The sequence below is a fragment of the Macaca thibetana genome, chromosome 19, assembly GCF_024542745.1.
Source record: "Macaca thibetana thibetana isolate TM-01 chromosome 19, ASM2454274v1, whole genome shotgun sequence".
NCBI classification, from domain to species: Eukaryota; Metazoa; Chordata; class Mammalia; order Primates; family Cercopithecidae; genus Macaca; species Macaca thibetana.
Window position 1 is genome coordinate 13680542 of NC_065596.1, and position 17237 is coordinate 13697778.

At 47.9% G+C, this 17237-nt stretch overlaps 1 protein-coding gene across 8 annotated transcripts in view; it reads right to left on the reverse strand.

Annotated features, from left to right (window-relative positions):
- Window positions 1-17237, reverse strand: part of ILF3 (interleukin enhancer binding factor 3) — a 40619-nt gene that overhangs the window by 22960 nt on the left and 422 nt on the right. Inside the window, exon 1 of one of the 8 annotated variants that reach the window (XM_050770118.1) lies at window positions 16371-17122. The exons of 6 other annotated variants lie outside the window; for them this stretch is intronic. The gene's annotated coding sequence lies outside the window, so the exon portion shown is untranslated. Of the gene's footprint in view, window positions 1-11595; window positions 11615-16370; window positions 17123-17237 lie in introns of those variants that run through there. One more of the 8 variants, XM_050770119.1, reaches the window with a different exon arrangement.

Here is a 17237-nt window from a genome sequence, read left to right on the forward strand (position 1 = left end):
TCATGAAGGGCCTGTCAACACAGCAGAACACATCTTTATTTCCAAGTAACCACTGCTAAGCCAAGGCATTAACTACGTAACACCCTAAAAATGAAAACAGATGGTTTCAAGAAATCTGATTTGACTTCAGGCCTACAGACACTCACATGGTATTTTACTTTCTTTTTTATCTTCCTTTACCATAAATATGCCCATTTTTACAAGTATGAAAATATTAACAGGTCTCCAAAAAACACTACAGGTAGAAATGCTCACATCAGGCTAGGCACAGTGGCTCACGCCTGTAATCCCGCCACTTCGGGAGGCCGAAGAGGGTGGATCACTTGAGGTCAGGAGTTTGAGACCAGCCTGGCCAACATGACAAAACCGCATCTCTACCAAAAATACAAAAATTGGCTGGGCATGGTGGGCGCCTGTAGTCCCAGCTACTTGGGAGGCTGAGGCACAAGTATCTCTTGAGCCCAGGAAATGGAGGCTGCAGTGAGCGGAGATCACACCACTGCACTCCAGCACGGGTGGCAGAGCAAGACTTCATCTCAAAAAAAAAAAAAAAGTTCACATCAAAATCTTGGTGCTTGGAGAAGGAAAAGAGAGGGAAGGAGCTCTAATCCCTGACAGTAATGAAGAGATGAAAGAAAGACATGTGGCAAAGGGTCCCAAAAGGTTTCTGTAAAATGAGAAAGAACGAACCTCCCGAAAAGTGAGTATCTGAAATATCAGGTGGACGACGACAACCACGGCAGGTTCAACTCTGAAGAGGCTAAGACAACTGAAGTGCACAACAGAATCTTTCAGGACAAACTAAGCCATAATTACTATTTCAGTCTCAGTATCATGTCGACTCCAACCTACTCAATTCCCACTCTACACAAACAGTCTGGTCCATACCGAAATCTTCCAAATGAGTAAACAACCAAAGAACCCCATCAGCACAATACACACAAGATGAATCTACCCCCACAGGCAACTGCCAGCCCCTTCCGACTAAACTAGTTCCCAGCCAGCAGAGCAGGCTCAAACCTGAAAAGGCCCAAGCATCAAGGATAAATTCTGACATGCTGGCCAAAACAAGAACTTCCCAAAATACCCAAGACTACCTAGCAAAATCTAACTGCAAAATCTAAATATTCCAAACTTAAAAACCTAAGGGTGCTTGAGTGAGGTGGCTCACGCCTGTAATCCCAGCACTTTGGGAGGCCGAGGCGGGCGGATCATGAGGTCAGGAGATCGAGACCATCCTGGCTAACACGGTGAAACCCCGTCTCTACTACAAATACAAAAAATTAGCCAGGTGCGGTGGCAGGCGCCTGTAGACCCAGCTACACGGGAGGCTGAGGCTGGAGAATGGCGTGAACCCGGGAGGCAGGGCTTGCAGTGAGCCGAGATTGCACCACTGCACTCCAGCCTGGGCGACAGAGCGACACTTTGTCTCAAAAAACAAAAAAAAAAAGAAGTCAGGAATTCAAGACCACCTTGGGCAACATGGTGAAACCGCGTCTCTCCCAAAATTACAAAAATTAGATGGATGTGGTGGCGCACACCTGTCATCCCAGCTACTAGGGAGGCTGAGGCAGGAGAATAGCTTTAACCCAGGAGGCAGACATTGCAGCAAGCTGAGATTGTGCCACTGCACTCCAGCCTGGCCAATAGAGAGTCCACCTCAAAATAAATAAATGAATAAATAAAACCTAGGGGTCACCGGGCACGGTGGCTCACGCCTGTAATCCCAGTACTTAGGGGGGCCGAGGCAGGGGCATCACCTGAGGTCACGAGTTCAAGATCAGCCTGGCCAACATGGTGAAACCCTGTCTCTACTAAATATACAAAAAATTACTCAGGCGTGATAGCACATGCTTGTAATCCTAGCTACTCAGGAGGCTGAAGCCCGAAAATTGCTTGAACCGGGGAGGCAGAGGTTACACTGAGTCAAGATCACCCCACTGCACCCCAGCCTGGGTAACGAGAGCAAAACTCTGTCTCATTAAAACAAACAAACAAACAAAAAAAAAACCTAGGGGTCAAATGATACGCCTGCAGAGCCCAGCAACAGGACGTGGTGGGGTCAAAGACTCCATGACAGGGGAGGGATACAAGAGAGGAGGAGTGTGAGGGGGGCATGGGATGAAAAGGGCAGAAAGCCAGTCCCTGGGCTCAGTGACTCAACGCGCCTGAGACTCACACCATGGGGTGAGCCACTCGATCAATCGTCCAGGGAAAGCTTCCGCACAGACTTGGACCTGAAACTCCACTTGCCCAGCCCACTAGCTTCCTTCTTGCATCAGCAACATGGAAGCGGCCCCTCTACCCTCGGCAGGACTATGAAAATGAAACAAGTCAACCTACTTGAAGCATGCAGCACATATCCCACAGACCTAACAACTAGTACCAGATCCTACTGCTGAAAAAAATCTGCCTCCCCAGGCTGTAGCGAGGGCCAGGTGTGAGTGATGTGTGTGCAAAGGGCATCCTCTCCTCCACCTCCCATGTCTCTTCACCAAGCCAGAGTCAAGCTCCAAAGGGCCTTCATTCCCCAATGATTCTGCCAAGCCAGTTCCCTTGGCTGTGGTTTCCCTGGATAGTCGCAAGGACACTGGGAATCTTGTTCATGAAGTGAATCCTTATGAAGGAATTAGTTACTTCAGTTAGGGGAATAATACTGTGGTTGTGCTGTAAAGAACCACCTTTAACTGTTCCACACATATTTAAGACAAATTTATGGCTGAAATTATATACCTGGTATTTGCTCTGAAATATACCAGGGAGCAGATAGTAGAGAAGGATGAAACAAGACTGCAGAACACTGACGGCTGCTGAAGCTGGGTAATGGATACTGTAACTCTTTTGTGCATGTTTTAAAAATTCGATAATACATTTTAAAAAACGATTTGTAGAAACGGGGTGTCGCCATGTTGTGTGGGCTGGTCTCGAACTCCTGGGCTCAAGTGATCCTCCCACCTCAGTCTCCCAAAGTGCTGGGGTTACAGGTGTGAGCCACCACGCATGGCGAACTATTTTCGTCTTTTTGAGAGAGTCTCGCTCTGTCACCCAGGCTGGAGTGCAGTGGTGCGATCTTGGCTCACTGTAATCTCCATCTGCCAGTTGCGGGCAATTCTCCTGTCTCAGCCTCCCAAGTAGCTGGGACTAAAGGTGCGTGCCACCACGCCCGGCTAATTTTTGTATTTTTAGTAGGGACAGGGTTTCACTATGTTGGCCAAGCTGGTCTTGAACTCCTCAATCTCCTTGAACTGGGGAGGTGGAGAATGCCATGAGCCGAGATTGCGCCACTATACTCCAGCCTATGTGACACACAGAAAGAATGTCTCAAAATAAGTAAATAAAAATATACCACCACCACCACCACAACAAAAATCTACTGAAAGCAGCTCCTGGGAGAGGTGGATCGTAATCTGCAGCAGGGGATATACCAGGTGAGCCTGGATCCTACTGGAGCACCAGAAAGCAACGAAGCGCTGGTGATTAGAGCAGTCTTGTCCTGAGGACATGGGAGCTGACTTATGAGGTATCTCACTGGCTACATTTGAGACAAATTCAAAAAGAATCATGCTTCCACCTATGTGAAGTTCTAGAATAAGCAAAACTAGTCAGTGATGGGATAGCCTCTAGGGGACAGTGGCAGGGATCACATGGGAAGGGGCCCTCCCAAGCTTTCTGAGGTGATGGTTACACTCTCCCCCCTGACAAGGGTTGGGTATATGCAGTGGCCAGAATTCACTGACTGGTATACTAAAGATCTGTGCATTATTTAAAAAGAAGAAAGAGACTGCGCATGGTGGCTCACCATGTTGGGAGGAGCATTTGTCAGGAGTCCCAAGACCAGCCTGAGTGAATATACAAAAAAATTTTTTAAAGAAAAAAATAAAAATCCAACTGAAAATAAATACTAAATTCTTGTTAATATGTAAGAGGGAAGATTACAACTTCCTGCTATTTAGTTGGAAACGCCTCACAAAAATAAAGTGAGGCAGGAGCAGTGGCTCATGCCTGTAATCACAGCACTTTGGGAAGCCGAGGCAGGCAGATCACTTAAGCGCAGTAGTTCAAGGCCAACCTCGGCAATATGAGACCTTGTCTCTAAAAAAATTCTAAAAATTAGCCAGATAGGGCCGGGCACAGTGGCTCAAGACTGTAATCCCAGCACTTTGGGAGGCCGAGACGGGCGGATCACGAGGTCAGGAGATTGAGACCATCCTGACTAACACGGTGAAACCCTGTCTCTAATAAAAAATACAAAAAACAAGCCGGGCGAGGTGGGGGGCGTCTGTAGTACCAGCTACTAGGGAGGCTGAAGCGGGAGAATGGCGTAAACCCGGGAGGTGGAGCTTGCAGTGGGCTGAGATCCAGCCACTGCACTCCAGCCTGGGCGACAGAGCGAGACTCCGCCTCAAAAAAAAAAAAAAAAAAAAAAAAAAAAAAATTAGCCAGATAGGCTGCGTGTGGTGGTTCACCCCTATAATCCCAGCACTTTGGGAGGCTGTGGTGGGTGGATAACCTGAGGTTGCGAGTTTGAGACCAGCCTCGCCAACATGGCAAAATAGAAACCTGTCTCTATTAAAAACACAAAATTAACCGGACATTGGTGGTGCATGCCTGGAATCCCAGCTACTCGGGAGGCTGAGAAAATAGAATCGCTTGAACCCAGGGGGTGGAGGCTACAGTGAGCCAGTCACGCCACTGCACTCCAGCCTTGGCAACAAGAGCGAAATTCCGTCTCAAGAAAAGAAAAAAAGAAAGAAAGGAAAAAATTAGCCAGGCGTGGTGGCACCTGCCCGTTAATTTCTTTTTTTTTGAGACGGAGTCTCGCTCTGTTGCCCAGGCTGGAGTGCAGTGGCTGGATCTCAGCTCACTGCAAGCTCCGCTTCCCGGGTTTACGCCATTCTCCTGCCTCAGCCTCCCGAGTAGCTGGGACTACAGGCGCCCGCCACCTCGCCCGGCTAGTTTTTTGTATTTTTAGTAGAGACGGGGTTTCACTATGTTAGCCAGGATGGTCTCGATCTCCTGACCTTGTGATCCGCCCATCTCGGCCTCCCAAAGTGCTGGGATTACAGGCTTGAGCCACCGCGCCCGGCCCTGCCCATTAATTTCAGCTACTCAGGAGGCTGAGGGAGGAGAATTACTTGAGCCCGGTAGATGGGAGGCTGGAGTGAGTCAAGATTGTGCCACTGTACTCTAGCTTGGGCAACAGTGTGTGAGACCCTGTACCCCGCCACCCAAAAAAAAAAAAACCCTATAAATACAGTTAATATGTAAAGGGAAGACTTGCAACTTTCTGCTACTTAGTTTGAAATGTATCACCAGCCTGGCGCGGTGGCTCAAGCCTGTAATCCCAGCACTTTGGGAGGCCGAGACGGGCGGATCACGAGGTCAGGAGATCGAGACCATCCTGGCTAACACGGTGAAACCCCGTCTCTACTAAAAATACAAAAAACTAGCCGGGCGAGGTGGCGGGCGCCTGTAGTCCCAGCTACTCAGGAGGCTGAGGCAGGAGAATGGCGTAAACCTGGGAGGTGGAGCTTGCAGTGAGCTGAGATCCGGCCACTGCACTCCAACCTGGGCGACAGAGCGAGACTCCGTCTCAAAAAAAAAAAAAAAAAAAAAAAAAAAAAAAAAAAAAAAAAAAAAAAGAAATGTATCACCAAAATAAAGTGGCCAGGCATGGTGGCTCATGCCTGTAACTCCAACACTTCCAGAGGCTGAGGCAGGTGGATCATCTGAGGTCAAGAGTTCGAGACCAGCCTGACTAACATGGTGAAACCCTGTCTCTACTAAAAATATATAAATTAGCTGGGCATGGTGGCATGCACCTGTAATCCCAGCTACCTGGGAGGCTAAGGCAGGAGAATTGCTGGAATCAGGAAGGCAGAGGCTGCAGTGATCCAAGATCTCACCACTGCACTCCAGCCTGGGCAACTCCATCTCAAAAAATCAAAAACAAAAAAAAAAATGAGGCCAGGCATAGTGGTTCATGCCTATAACCCCAACACTCTGGGAGGCTGAGACGCGAGGACTGCTTGAGCCCAGGAGTTTGAGATAGCACTGAGCTATGACTGTACCACTGCACTCCAGCCTGGACAACAAAGTATAACCCTGTCTCTGATCAATCAATAAAGTGAAGAGTGAAGAGAACTATAAGTGGATGGACAAATACGTAAAACACAAGCAGTTAAATGCCCACAGCACAACCTAGGCTGTGTATATAGATAGGTATTCATTAAATCTATTTTATTATTATCGTATCTTGAGACAGTTTCACTCTTGTTGCCCAGGCTGGAGTGCAATAGCATGATCTCGGTTCACTGTAACCTCTGCCTCCCAGGTTTAAGCGACTGTCCTGCCTCAGCCTCCCAAGTATCTGGGATTACAGACATGCGCCACCACCCCTGGATTTTTTTTTTTTTTTTTTTTTTTTTTTGAGAGGGAGTCTTGCTCTGTCGCCCAGGCTGGAGTGCAGTGGCATGATCTCGGCTCACTGCAAGCTCCGCCTCCCAGGTTCACACCATTCTGCTGCCTCAGCCTCCGGAGCAACTGGGACCACAGGCATGTGCCACCACACCCGGCTAATTTTTTGTTTTTTAGGAGAGACAGGGTTTCACCATGTTGGCTAGGATGGTCTCCATCTCCTGACCTCGTGATCCTCCCGCCTCAGCCTCCCAAAGTGCTGGGATTACAGGCGTGAGCCACTGCGCCCAGCCACACCTGGCAATTTCTTTTTTGTATTTTTAGTAGAGACGGGGTTTCATCACATTTGTCAGGCTGGTCTTGAACTCCGGACCTCAAGTGATCCGCCTGCCTCGGCCTCCCAAAGTGCTGGAATTACAAAAGCGTGAGCCACTGCACCCAGCTTAAATTCTTTATTATTATTTTTTGAAATGGACTCTCACTCTGTTCCCCAGGCTGGAATGGAGTGCAGTAGCGCGATCTTGACTCACTGTGACCTCCACCTTCCAGGCTCAAGCAATTCTCCTGCTTCAGCCTTCCGAGTAGCTGGGATTACAGGCACCTACCACCATGCCAGGTTAACTTTTGTATTTTTAGTAGAGATGGGGTTTCACCATGTTGGCCAGGCTGGTCTCAAACTCCTGACCTCAAATGATCGGCCCGCCTCGGCCTCCCAAAGTGCTGGGACTACAGGCGTGAGCCACTGCGCCTGGCCTGAGTGTTCACTAAAATTGTATCACCTTTTTCTGTATGTTTGAACATTTTCAAAAGATGTTACTAAAATAAACAGATTTGACACATTAAATTTATATATATCCATAAGTCCATAAACATACTTAAAAAAAACAAAAACAAAACTAATTTCCCACATTAGAGTTTACGTCCAAACTTCATACTCTGAAAACTGTTAAAAGACTAAAGTCCACCCACAGTTGATACAATCTATAATAAAAACGCCATGCGACAAACTAGAGAGTTAGGTGTAGAAAACCACCCCACTGCCAGGCGCAGTGGATCACACCTGTAATCCCAACACTTTGGGAGGCAGAGGCAGGTGGATCACGAGGTCAGGAGATGGAGACCATCCTGGCTAACACGGTGAAACCCCATCTCTACTAAAAACACAAAAAAATTAGCCGAGTGTGGTGGCGGGCACCTGTAGTCCCAGCTACTTAGGAGGCTGAGGCAGGAGAATGGCGTGAACCCGAGAGGCGGAGCTTGCAGTGAGCCGAGATCGCGCCACTGCAGTCCAGTCTGGGCGACAGAGCAAGACTCTGTCTCGAAAAAAAGAAAAAAAGCCACCCATCAACCACTGAAGCACTGAAGCACAAGGTATGATTTGGTCAAAATATCATCCCATCCAAAATGCCTCAGAGGACACACACACGCCCCCAACACACCTGTCTTCAGCAAATGCCCTGCATGTGGCTTTCCATCTGCTCTCTTCACTGTTCAAAACGAGAAACGTGGGTGTGCCCTTGCTATAATGAGTGCCTCACTTCATCTTTCTCTGCTCCCTGAGGCAGACCCTTGAAAAGACCCCTGAAGGGCCTCGCTAGCCTCCAGCTGGCTCTGACCACAACTGGCCGGCATGCAGTCCGTTACATGCCTGGGTCCTCCTCCCTTAGACCAGGCAACGGGAGCAATGCTTTCCGACTCACGTGGACAAAATGAATAAGAGTAGTAATTATCTGAACTAAAACAAATGTTTAAAAACTACAGTTATTGCTCCTTTTCAGGGCAACAAACCATTTCTCTCTGTGTGCCCAAGACAAATTTGACATCCAAGCCAGCTTCTTGGAATTCGTCTCATTAACTGATCCAGGAATCTGCAGGGTGAGCAGAAACATCCTTTCCTTTTTGTTTCTTTTTGGGAGGCAGAGGCAGGCGGATCACGAGGTCAGGAGATCGAGACCATCCTGGCTAACACGGTGAAACCCCATCTCTACTAAAAATACAAAAAAATTAGCCGATTTTTTTTTAAATAAAAATTTTTTTTACAAATTTTTTTTACAAAAAAATTTGTTTTTGGAGACAAAGTCTCCCTCTGTCTCCATCTCGGCTCACTGCAAGCTCCGCCTCCCAGGTTCACGCCATTCTCCTGCCTCAGCCTCTCGAGTAGCTGGGACTACAGGCGCCTGCCACTGCACCCGGCTAATTTTTTCTGTTTTTAGTAGAGACGGGGTTTCACCGTGTTAGCCAGGACAGTCCCGACCTCCTGACCTTGTGATCCACCTGCCTCGGCCTCCCAAAAGTGCTGGGATTACAGGCGTGAGCCACCGCGCCTGGTCAGAAACTTCCCTTTCAAGAGGATTTTTAGTGAGGCACACTGCTGGCAAGAAGCCTACAGCACCCACTCAAAAGCAACACCCCGCTGCCCCTACCAATCTAACTTTAAACGAAAGCTGCGAAACGATGAACAATGCTGCTCTTGCAACCACATTTATTCAAACCTGGCACCAGCAATGACTATTCTTACAATTTTTATGATTCAATCCTGGGCACCAGCAACATGCAGCTTCTCTGAAAACAAACTCAAGGCAGGATCAAGTGCTAAGTGAAGTATCGCGATTTTAAACATGACTTCTTGGTGGTTTGGGATGGTTTAACACACAGGGATTTGTTTTTCTTTTGTTCCTGAATCCAGCCCACCCACAGCATGCAGTTACACAAGCTTCAACCACAGAACATTATGTTTGTGGTGCAACGGCCATCTTTCTGACCTCTCACTAATTACACTGTGAGGTTCATGGCACTTGTTGCTGGAAAAGAAACATGCCCAAGTTAGTTGAGCATAAGTGGATTAACAGATGTTTGTGCAATGGACAGGTACAGTGGCAACACCCTCACAGGTATGGCCCGACCTGTCTTCGGGGTATTTCATAAATCTTACAGCCTTCCCAGCAACTCTAGCAAATAGTCCTGAAGTGAATATTCGCCTTAGAGAGGCCAAATTAGGCTTTGAAATTTACATAGACTCAACCCACCTCCTAGTTTCCTGAATTCTGGAGCTGGCCCATCCTGGGCTGTGAGCTGAAATGATACACTCGAGCTAGGAGTCTTGGTGACTCCTTAAACTTTGACAGATTCACGCCATCAAGGGCACACTAAAAATTATTCTCAGAAAGCAACTGGCTGGACGCAGTGGCTCACACCTGTAATCCCACCATTTGGGAGGCTAAGGCGGGTGGATCACCTGAGGTTGGGAGTTCAAGACCAGCCTGACCAACATGGAGAAACCCCAACACTACTAAAAATACAAAATTAGCCCGGTGTGCACGCTTGTAATCCCAGCAATGCCAGTCTAAAATCTTGCTATCGATGCCATTCTGAAATATTTAACAACGTGAAGTCCAGTGCAATGGTTCATCATTCAGACTGCAACAGTGTTACTACATCAAAGTTAGGAATAAAGTGCTTTTTTTTGTTTTGTTTTGTTTTTTTTTGTTTTGTTTTTGAGACAGAGTCTCGCTCTGTCGCCCGGGCTGGAGTGCAGTGGCCGGATCTCAGCTCACTGCAAGCTCCGCCTCCCGGGTTCACGCCATTCTCCTGCCTCAGCCTCCCGAGTAGCTGGGACTACAGGCGCCCACCACCGCGCCCGGCTAATTTTTTGTATTTTTTAGTAGAGACGGGGTTTCACCGTGTTAACCAGGATGGTCTCGATCTCCTGACCTCGTGATCCGCCCGTCTCGGCCTCCCAAAGTGCTGGGATTGCAGGCTTGAGCCACCGCGCCCGGCCTTTTTTTTTTTTTTTGAGACAGAGTCTTGCTCTGTCACGCAGACTGGAGTGCAGTGGTGTGATCTCAGCTCATCTACAACCTCCGCCTTCTGGGTTCAAGCAATTCTCCTGCCTCAGTCTACCAAGTAGTTGGGATTACGGCCACAGACCACCATTCCTGGCTAATTTTTGTATTTTTAGTACAGATGGGATTTCACCATGTTGGCCAGGATGGTCTTGAACTCCTGACCTCAAGTGATCCTCCACCCTCAGCCTCCCAAAGTGCTGGGATTATAGGCGTGAGCCACCGTGCCCAGCCAGAAATAAAGATTTTAATAAATATTTTAAACTTAAAGGACTGTCCTTTATCTTATTCCTATAGTTTTGGTGATAAAGACAATCTTGTTACTTATGAAAAATGGAAATGGTGAATGATCACTAATTTAAATATATTTTCCTTGACAAAATAAAAACCTAGCAAATACAGCTGGGCGCAGCGGCTCATGACTGTAATCGCAGCACTTTGGGAAGCCAGGACGGGCGAATCATGAGGTCAGGAGTTTGAGACCAGCCTGGCCAACATGGTAAAACCCAATCTCTACTAAAAATACAAAAATTAGCTGGGTGCAATGGCGCGCGCCTGTAATCCCAGCTACTCAGGAAGCTGAGGCAGGAGAATCACCTGAAGCCAGGAGGCGGAGGTTGCAGTGAGCCAAGAGCGTGCTGTTGCACTCCAGCCTAGGCGACAGAGCTAGACTCCATCTCAAAAAAAAAAAAAAAAAGTTGGCAAATACAAGTTGTTCCTCAAGGCCGGGCGCGGTGGCTCAAGCCTGTAATCCCAGCACTTTGGGAGGCCGAGACTGGTGGATCACGAGGTCAGGAGATCGAGACCATCCTGGCTAACATGTTGAAACCTCGGCTCTACTAAAAAATACAAAAAACTAGTCAGGCGAGGTGGCGGGCACCTGTAGTCCCAGTTACTCAGGAGGCTGAGGCAGGAGAATGGCGTGAACCAGGGAGGCGGAGCTTGCTGTGAGCTGAGATCTGGCCACTGAACTCCAGCCTGGGCGACAGAGCGAGACTCCGTCTCAAAAAAACAAAAAAAAAACACAAGTTGTTCCTCAAATGTTTCTGGAGACCCAGGACTCCAGGCTCACTAGTGTTGTGGAGTGCCCACAGTCCTAGAGTTAGAAGCCTGGGATTTGCCCCTGGGCTCTCCAACCTGGCAGCTTTGGGACCTACAGCAAATCACTTACCTTTCTGGTGCTGGGTGAAAAATGAGGATGAAAATACCACCTGCCTCGGGCTGCAGACAGCAAGGATTAAAGGTGGCATTATGGGGAATGTTTTGTGAACATACTACTACAAATGCAACAGATGAAGAGGATTAAATTGGGTACAGTTGTGCATGCCTGTAGTACCAGTTACTCGGAAGGCCGAGGCAGGAAGATTCGTTGAGCCCAGAAGTTCAAGACCAGCCTGGGCAACATAGTGAGGGCCAGTCCTTAAGAAAATAAAAAAAAAAGAAAAACATTAACTGCTCTTGGATGAACCAACAGAAATGCTTTAAAATCTGCCACCACAGAAAAACATTCAACATGACTTCACGTGGGAATTATCAAACCCTCTTTCCAGCATGCTCTCAGGTAGCAAGGGGGTGAGAGAAGCATGGTTGAGAGATCCTCCCATATCTGGCTGGAGGCAGAGGCAATCCTTCCCCATGTATTCCCAGAGTGAAGCCTTGTTTTTTTTTTTTTTTTCTTTAACTCAGTGTATACTTCAATGTTTACTTTTCCCAGAACTGTATTTTTCCAGTTAAGATTTTTTTTTTTTTAAAAAAGACCATCTCTCACATGGACATTAAATATTAACATTCAAACATATGAACTGTTTAGTAGCAAAGGATGAAGTAAAACCTTTTTACTTTGAAATAACTGCAGGCCAGGTGTAGTGGCTCACATCTGTAATCCCAACACTTTGAGAGGCCGAGGCGGGCAGATCACTTGAGTGAGGCCAGTTCAAGATCACCCTAGCCAACACGGCGAAACTCAGTCTTTATTAAAAATACAAAAATTAAAAAAAAAGGCCGGGCGCGGTGGCTCAAGCCTGTAATCCCAGCACTTTGGGAGGCCGAGGCGGGTGGATCACGAGGTCAGGAGATCAAGACCATCCTGGCTAACATGATGAAACCCCGTCTCTACTAAAAATACAAAAAAAAACTAGCCGGGCGTGGTGGTGGGCGCCTGTAGTCCCAGCTACTCGGAGGCTGAGGCGGGAGAATGGCGTGAACCCGGGAGGTGGAGCTTGCAGTGAGCCGATATCGTGCCACTGCACTCCAGCCTGGGGGACAGAGCGAGACTCCGTCTCAAAAAAAAAAAAAAAAAAATTAAAAAAAAAATACAAAAATTAGGCTGGGCGCTGTGGCTCACACCTGTAATCCCTGCACTTTGGGAGACTGAGGCAGTGGATCGCTTGATATCAGGAGTTTGAGACCAGCCTGGGCAAAATGATGAAACCTCATCTCTACTAAAAATACAAAAAATTAGCTGCGAGTGATGGTGGGCGCCTGTTATCCCAGCTACTCGGGAGGCTGAGGCAAGAAAAATGAGGCAAGAGAAACACTTGAACCCAGGAGGCAGAGGTTGCAGTGAGCCGAGATCGTCCCACTGCACTCCAGCCTGGATGACAGACTCCATCTCCAAAACAACAAAAAAAACCACTCTGATATGAGAAAGTAGTTTTATAGACAAGTAACAGGATAAAAAGTGGCCTGGAAGACTAATTCATCTCCAAGACCTTTTATCTTTATCTAAGTAAGACCTTAACCTTCAGATTGAAGCAAAATCCTCAAAAAGGTAAGGACAGCTGTCGCACATGTTCACGGAAAATTACGTACTTCACACTGCCAAGTAGAACTTCTCACAATCACTTAAAATTATAAAAATAATTTGGAGCAAATTGGCCAGGCGCGGTGGCTCACACCTGAAATCCCAGCACTTTGGGAGGCTGAGGCAGGCGGATCACAAGGTCAGGAGACGGAGACCATCCCGGCTAACACGGTGAAACCCCATCTCTACTAAAAACACAATTAGCTGGGCGTGATGGCGGGCGCCTGTAGTCCCAAGCTACTCGAAAGGCTCAGGCTGGAGAATGGCGTGAACCCGGGAGGTGGAGCTTACAGTGAGCCGAGATGGCGCCACTGCACTCCAGCCTGGGCGACAGAGCAGACTCCGGCTCAAAAATAATAATAATTTGGAGCAAATTTACATACTGTAATACACATTCAACTTTGTGACTAAATGATCCATGGTGATCACATATTCCACAAGAGAATGGCCCTCAGACAATAAACATATTTTTGTCTTAAAATGAGTGCCACTGGGCAAGGCGGCTCACATCTGTAATCCCAGCACTTTCAGAGGCTGCGGCAGGAGGATCACTTGAGCCCAGGAATTTGAGACCAGCCTGGGCTACATAGTAAGACCCCGTCTCTACAAAAAAAATAAAATTGGTTTAAAAGTTTAAAAATAATAATAAACTACTAGCTACATTTTCAATTTCTTCACTACATAAACATTTAATGAGAAGAAAAAAAAAATTGAATTCTGGCCAGGAGCGATGGCTCACTCCTGTAATTCCAGCTTTTTGGGAGGCCAAGGTGGGCAGACTGCTTGAGCACAAGAGTTTTGAGGTCAGCCTGGGCAACGTGGAAAGACCTTGTCTCTACAAAAAATTCAAAAAATTAGCCGGGTGTGGTGGCATGTGCCTGTGATCCCAGCTACTTGGGAGGCTGAGGTGGGAGGATTGCTTCTTGAGCCTGGGAGGCGGAGGTTGCAGTTGAGTGGAGATCACGCAACTGCACTCCAGCCTGGGTGACAGAGCAAGACCCTGTCTCAAAAAAAAAATTAAATTTTAACTGGACATCACTTTTACAAAACGCCTAAACACAGCTGATGCTAAATGTATCTGAATTTCCAATTGCTTTTTATTTTTTTGAGACGGAGTCTTGCTCCATCACACAGGCTGGAGTGCAGTGGCACCATCTCAGCTCACTGCAACCTCCGCCTCCTAGGTACAAGCGATTCTCCTGCCTCAGCCTCCCGAATAGCTGGGACTGCAGGTGTGTGCCACCGTACCCAGAAAATTTTGTTGTTGTTTTTTTTCTTTTTTTTAGTAGAGATGGAGACGGGGTTTCACCATGTTGGCCAGGATTGTCTCAAACTCCTGACCTCATGATCCACCCACCTCAGCCTCCCAAAGTGCTGGGATTACAGGCGTGAGCCACCACACCTGGCTATTATTGCTATTTATAATGGAATCACCTGTGAAGTGTTCTCAGGGAAAAGTTTCACAAGGATTTTGAGATCATAAATATCATAAAAATTTCTTAAAAATCAGCACGCCAACGAGGCCTCCAACCACCACCCACCTGCCTACCCTACTTTCACAATTATTTCCACACCAGCTTACTCTGTATAATCATACAGACGGAAAACCTACTTGTTTCAGATAAAATGGATATATGCTTCAGCAGTAAACTAAAGTTTGCCTCATGCCTCCCAGGCCCCAAATCTCTTTACTCATTCATTGTGCAAAGATGCCACTCAAACCACTATCTGCCTCAGATTCCAAACTTCCTGATGGAAACAAATCAAATCTTTCTCTGCTAGAACTTGGTTAACATAAAAAGCATCCAATAAATAGAACCTAGGAGGCTGGGAGTGGTGATCACCCGGTGGATCACCTGAGGTCGGGAGTTCCACACCAGCCTGATCAACGTGGAGAAGCCCCGTCTTACCAAAAATACAAAATTAGCTGGGTGTGGTGGAGCATGCCTGTAATCCCAGCTACTCAGGAGGCTGAGGCAGGAGAATCGCTTGAACTCGGGAGGTGGAGGTTGCGGTGAGCCGAGATCGCACCACTGCACTCCAGCCTGGGCAACAAGAGCTAAACTCTGACTCAAAACAAAACAAACAAACAAACAAAAACCCTAGAAAATCCTAGTTCCTGCAAAGGTTCAATCACAGCAAGATTCAAATAAAAGGTCACAATTTCCTGGGCTAATACTAAACGTTAACACTTACACAATACTAAATGTTAACACTTACACATCTTTCAAAACTGCACAAGGTGAATTAACTTGCTGACAAAATGTAGCAGGATGGCAAGTCCAAGAGGTATAAATGGGGGAAGGAATCACTCCTCTGGAGCCATGAAAGGTAATCAAAAGAAACCGACAAAGAGGATGAAAACAGTCCATAAGAGAAGAGGCCCCAGCCCAAAGAAAACGACTAAAGGCTTTTCCCAGAAGACTTCTAACCCCCACATCTTGGTAAAGCCTGAAGGAAAGGGACTTAGGGGAAGGCTTCTTCCCCATCACTGACTCTACCTGTCCCCTACCTGGAGGCCTTAACCAGGGAGCACCGTATATGTCTGTGTGATCAAAGTATTAGTAGCTGTCCTTTGTCAATGTGGTATTTAACATGAAGAATTCAGGAAAAATAAGAAACAGACTTAGATTCCTCATGCTCAGGAATATGGGCCTTCAAGACTCTGCAAATACTAGAAGGAGCCAAAGGAATTTTTGCCTAGAGGCACCAAACAAGTTCAATCAGAAAAACCACAAACAATTAGGCACCTCTCAGCTCCAGGAAGAGGCGGCTGAGCTCCAGGAAGATAGGGAGACTGATAAATAGCGCCCAGTGGGGGCAAGGCCAAGCCTGGCACTCATGGCCAGCCTCCAATCTGAACTGAAGAATATTCCAAACAACACTGGGGCCTGCAGATTCCATTCACAAATCCCAGGGACCACGAGCCACTCACATAGGCAAGGGACCCCGGCACCACAGAACAGGGAGAGGAGCGCCTGCAAGTGTCCTGCGGCCTCCCCCTGCTTTCCAGCTGTGAATGAGGCCCTGGTTCCCATACTTAATTCACAGTCTGGGCGGCTGCTGTAACTACATCCCACGAGACCACACACAAAGCATCAAGCACAAGGCATAGTGGCAGCACTTTGAGCAATCCATGGAGATTCCCAACCACAAATACCTGAGGAAAAGAGAGCTTAAAAAGTCCTAAATTTCAACCCTAACTTCGGATGGCACCTCGCGATTCCATGTGGACCACAAATATGCCATCACACCGCTCATTTTAAAGTGAGCAAAATCTTGAAAGAGATTCAGCATCATTGAATTACCGGAGTCCAGAAAAGGATGCCACTGAAACTGATGCTTCGTTGCTGATCCATGTCACCTAAGCAGCAACTGGCAATCAATGTTGGATATATGAAGAAGAGATCCCTTACTCTCCTCAAATTTGGTCACGGAACTGGGGGAGAGCATGCAGACCGCCGTACACCCCAAATAATTCATCCAGGCGGTAGATTAACTGGGGCAGAACCTCCTGCGTAACCTCGAGAATCTCAATCGCTCAACTACGAGGAAAAATAAAGGTAGAAAGGGGGTTTAAGCATCCACGTTTCAGGGTCCAAGCTTGCACCCAAACAGACTGCCGTTCTAGGGAAGGCAAATACAATCTGGAAAAACATTCAAAAACGAAAACAAATGAACTAAAGAAAAAGAAAGCTGAAACCCTTCCAAATTTGGACCCTGATCTGAGAGAGGCCTGGCTGACTAGAGATTTGGAAACCCGACGAACCCACAAAGGCTTCCTCTGCAGTCCGCGTGGGAAGGGGCTTCCAAGGAGGGGTCCGCCTCTCCGCGCCCCGTGAGGACAAAGGAGGCAACGTTTCCCGCCTCAGGAACCTGGGACTCTCCTGGAACCGGGGGCGGGACTGGGACAAAGAGGAGGAGGGAATAGGAAAGAAGTAAGGAGTGAGGAAGGGGGGTCACCCCGCCGGGAAGCTCGGGACCCGAGGGGGTGTGTGCTCCAGGCACGTGCGCGCGTCCCCAGGAGGCCGCAACAGACAAAGCCCGGCCCCGGGGAGGCGGCGGCCGGGGGCCCGGTGCGCGCGCACCCCCCGCGCGTGGCGCCGCCGCCGGCCGAGGGGCCGCGTGTGGGGGGGAGCGGCTGCGCGCGCACCGAGTCCTCGCCGCCGCCGTCG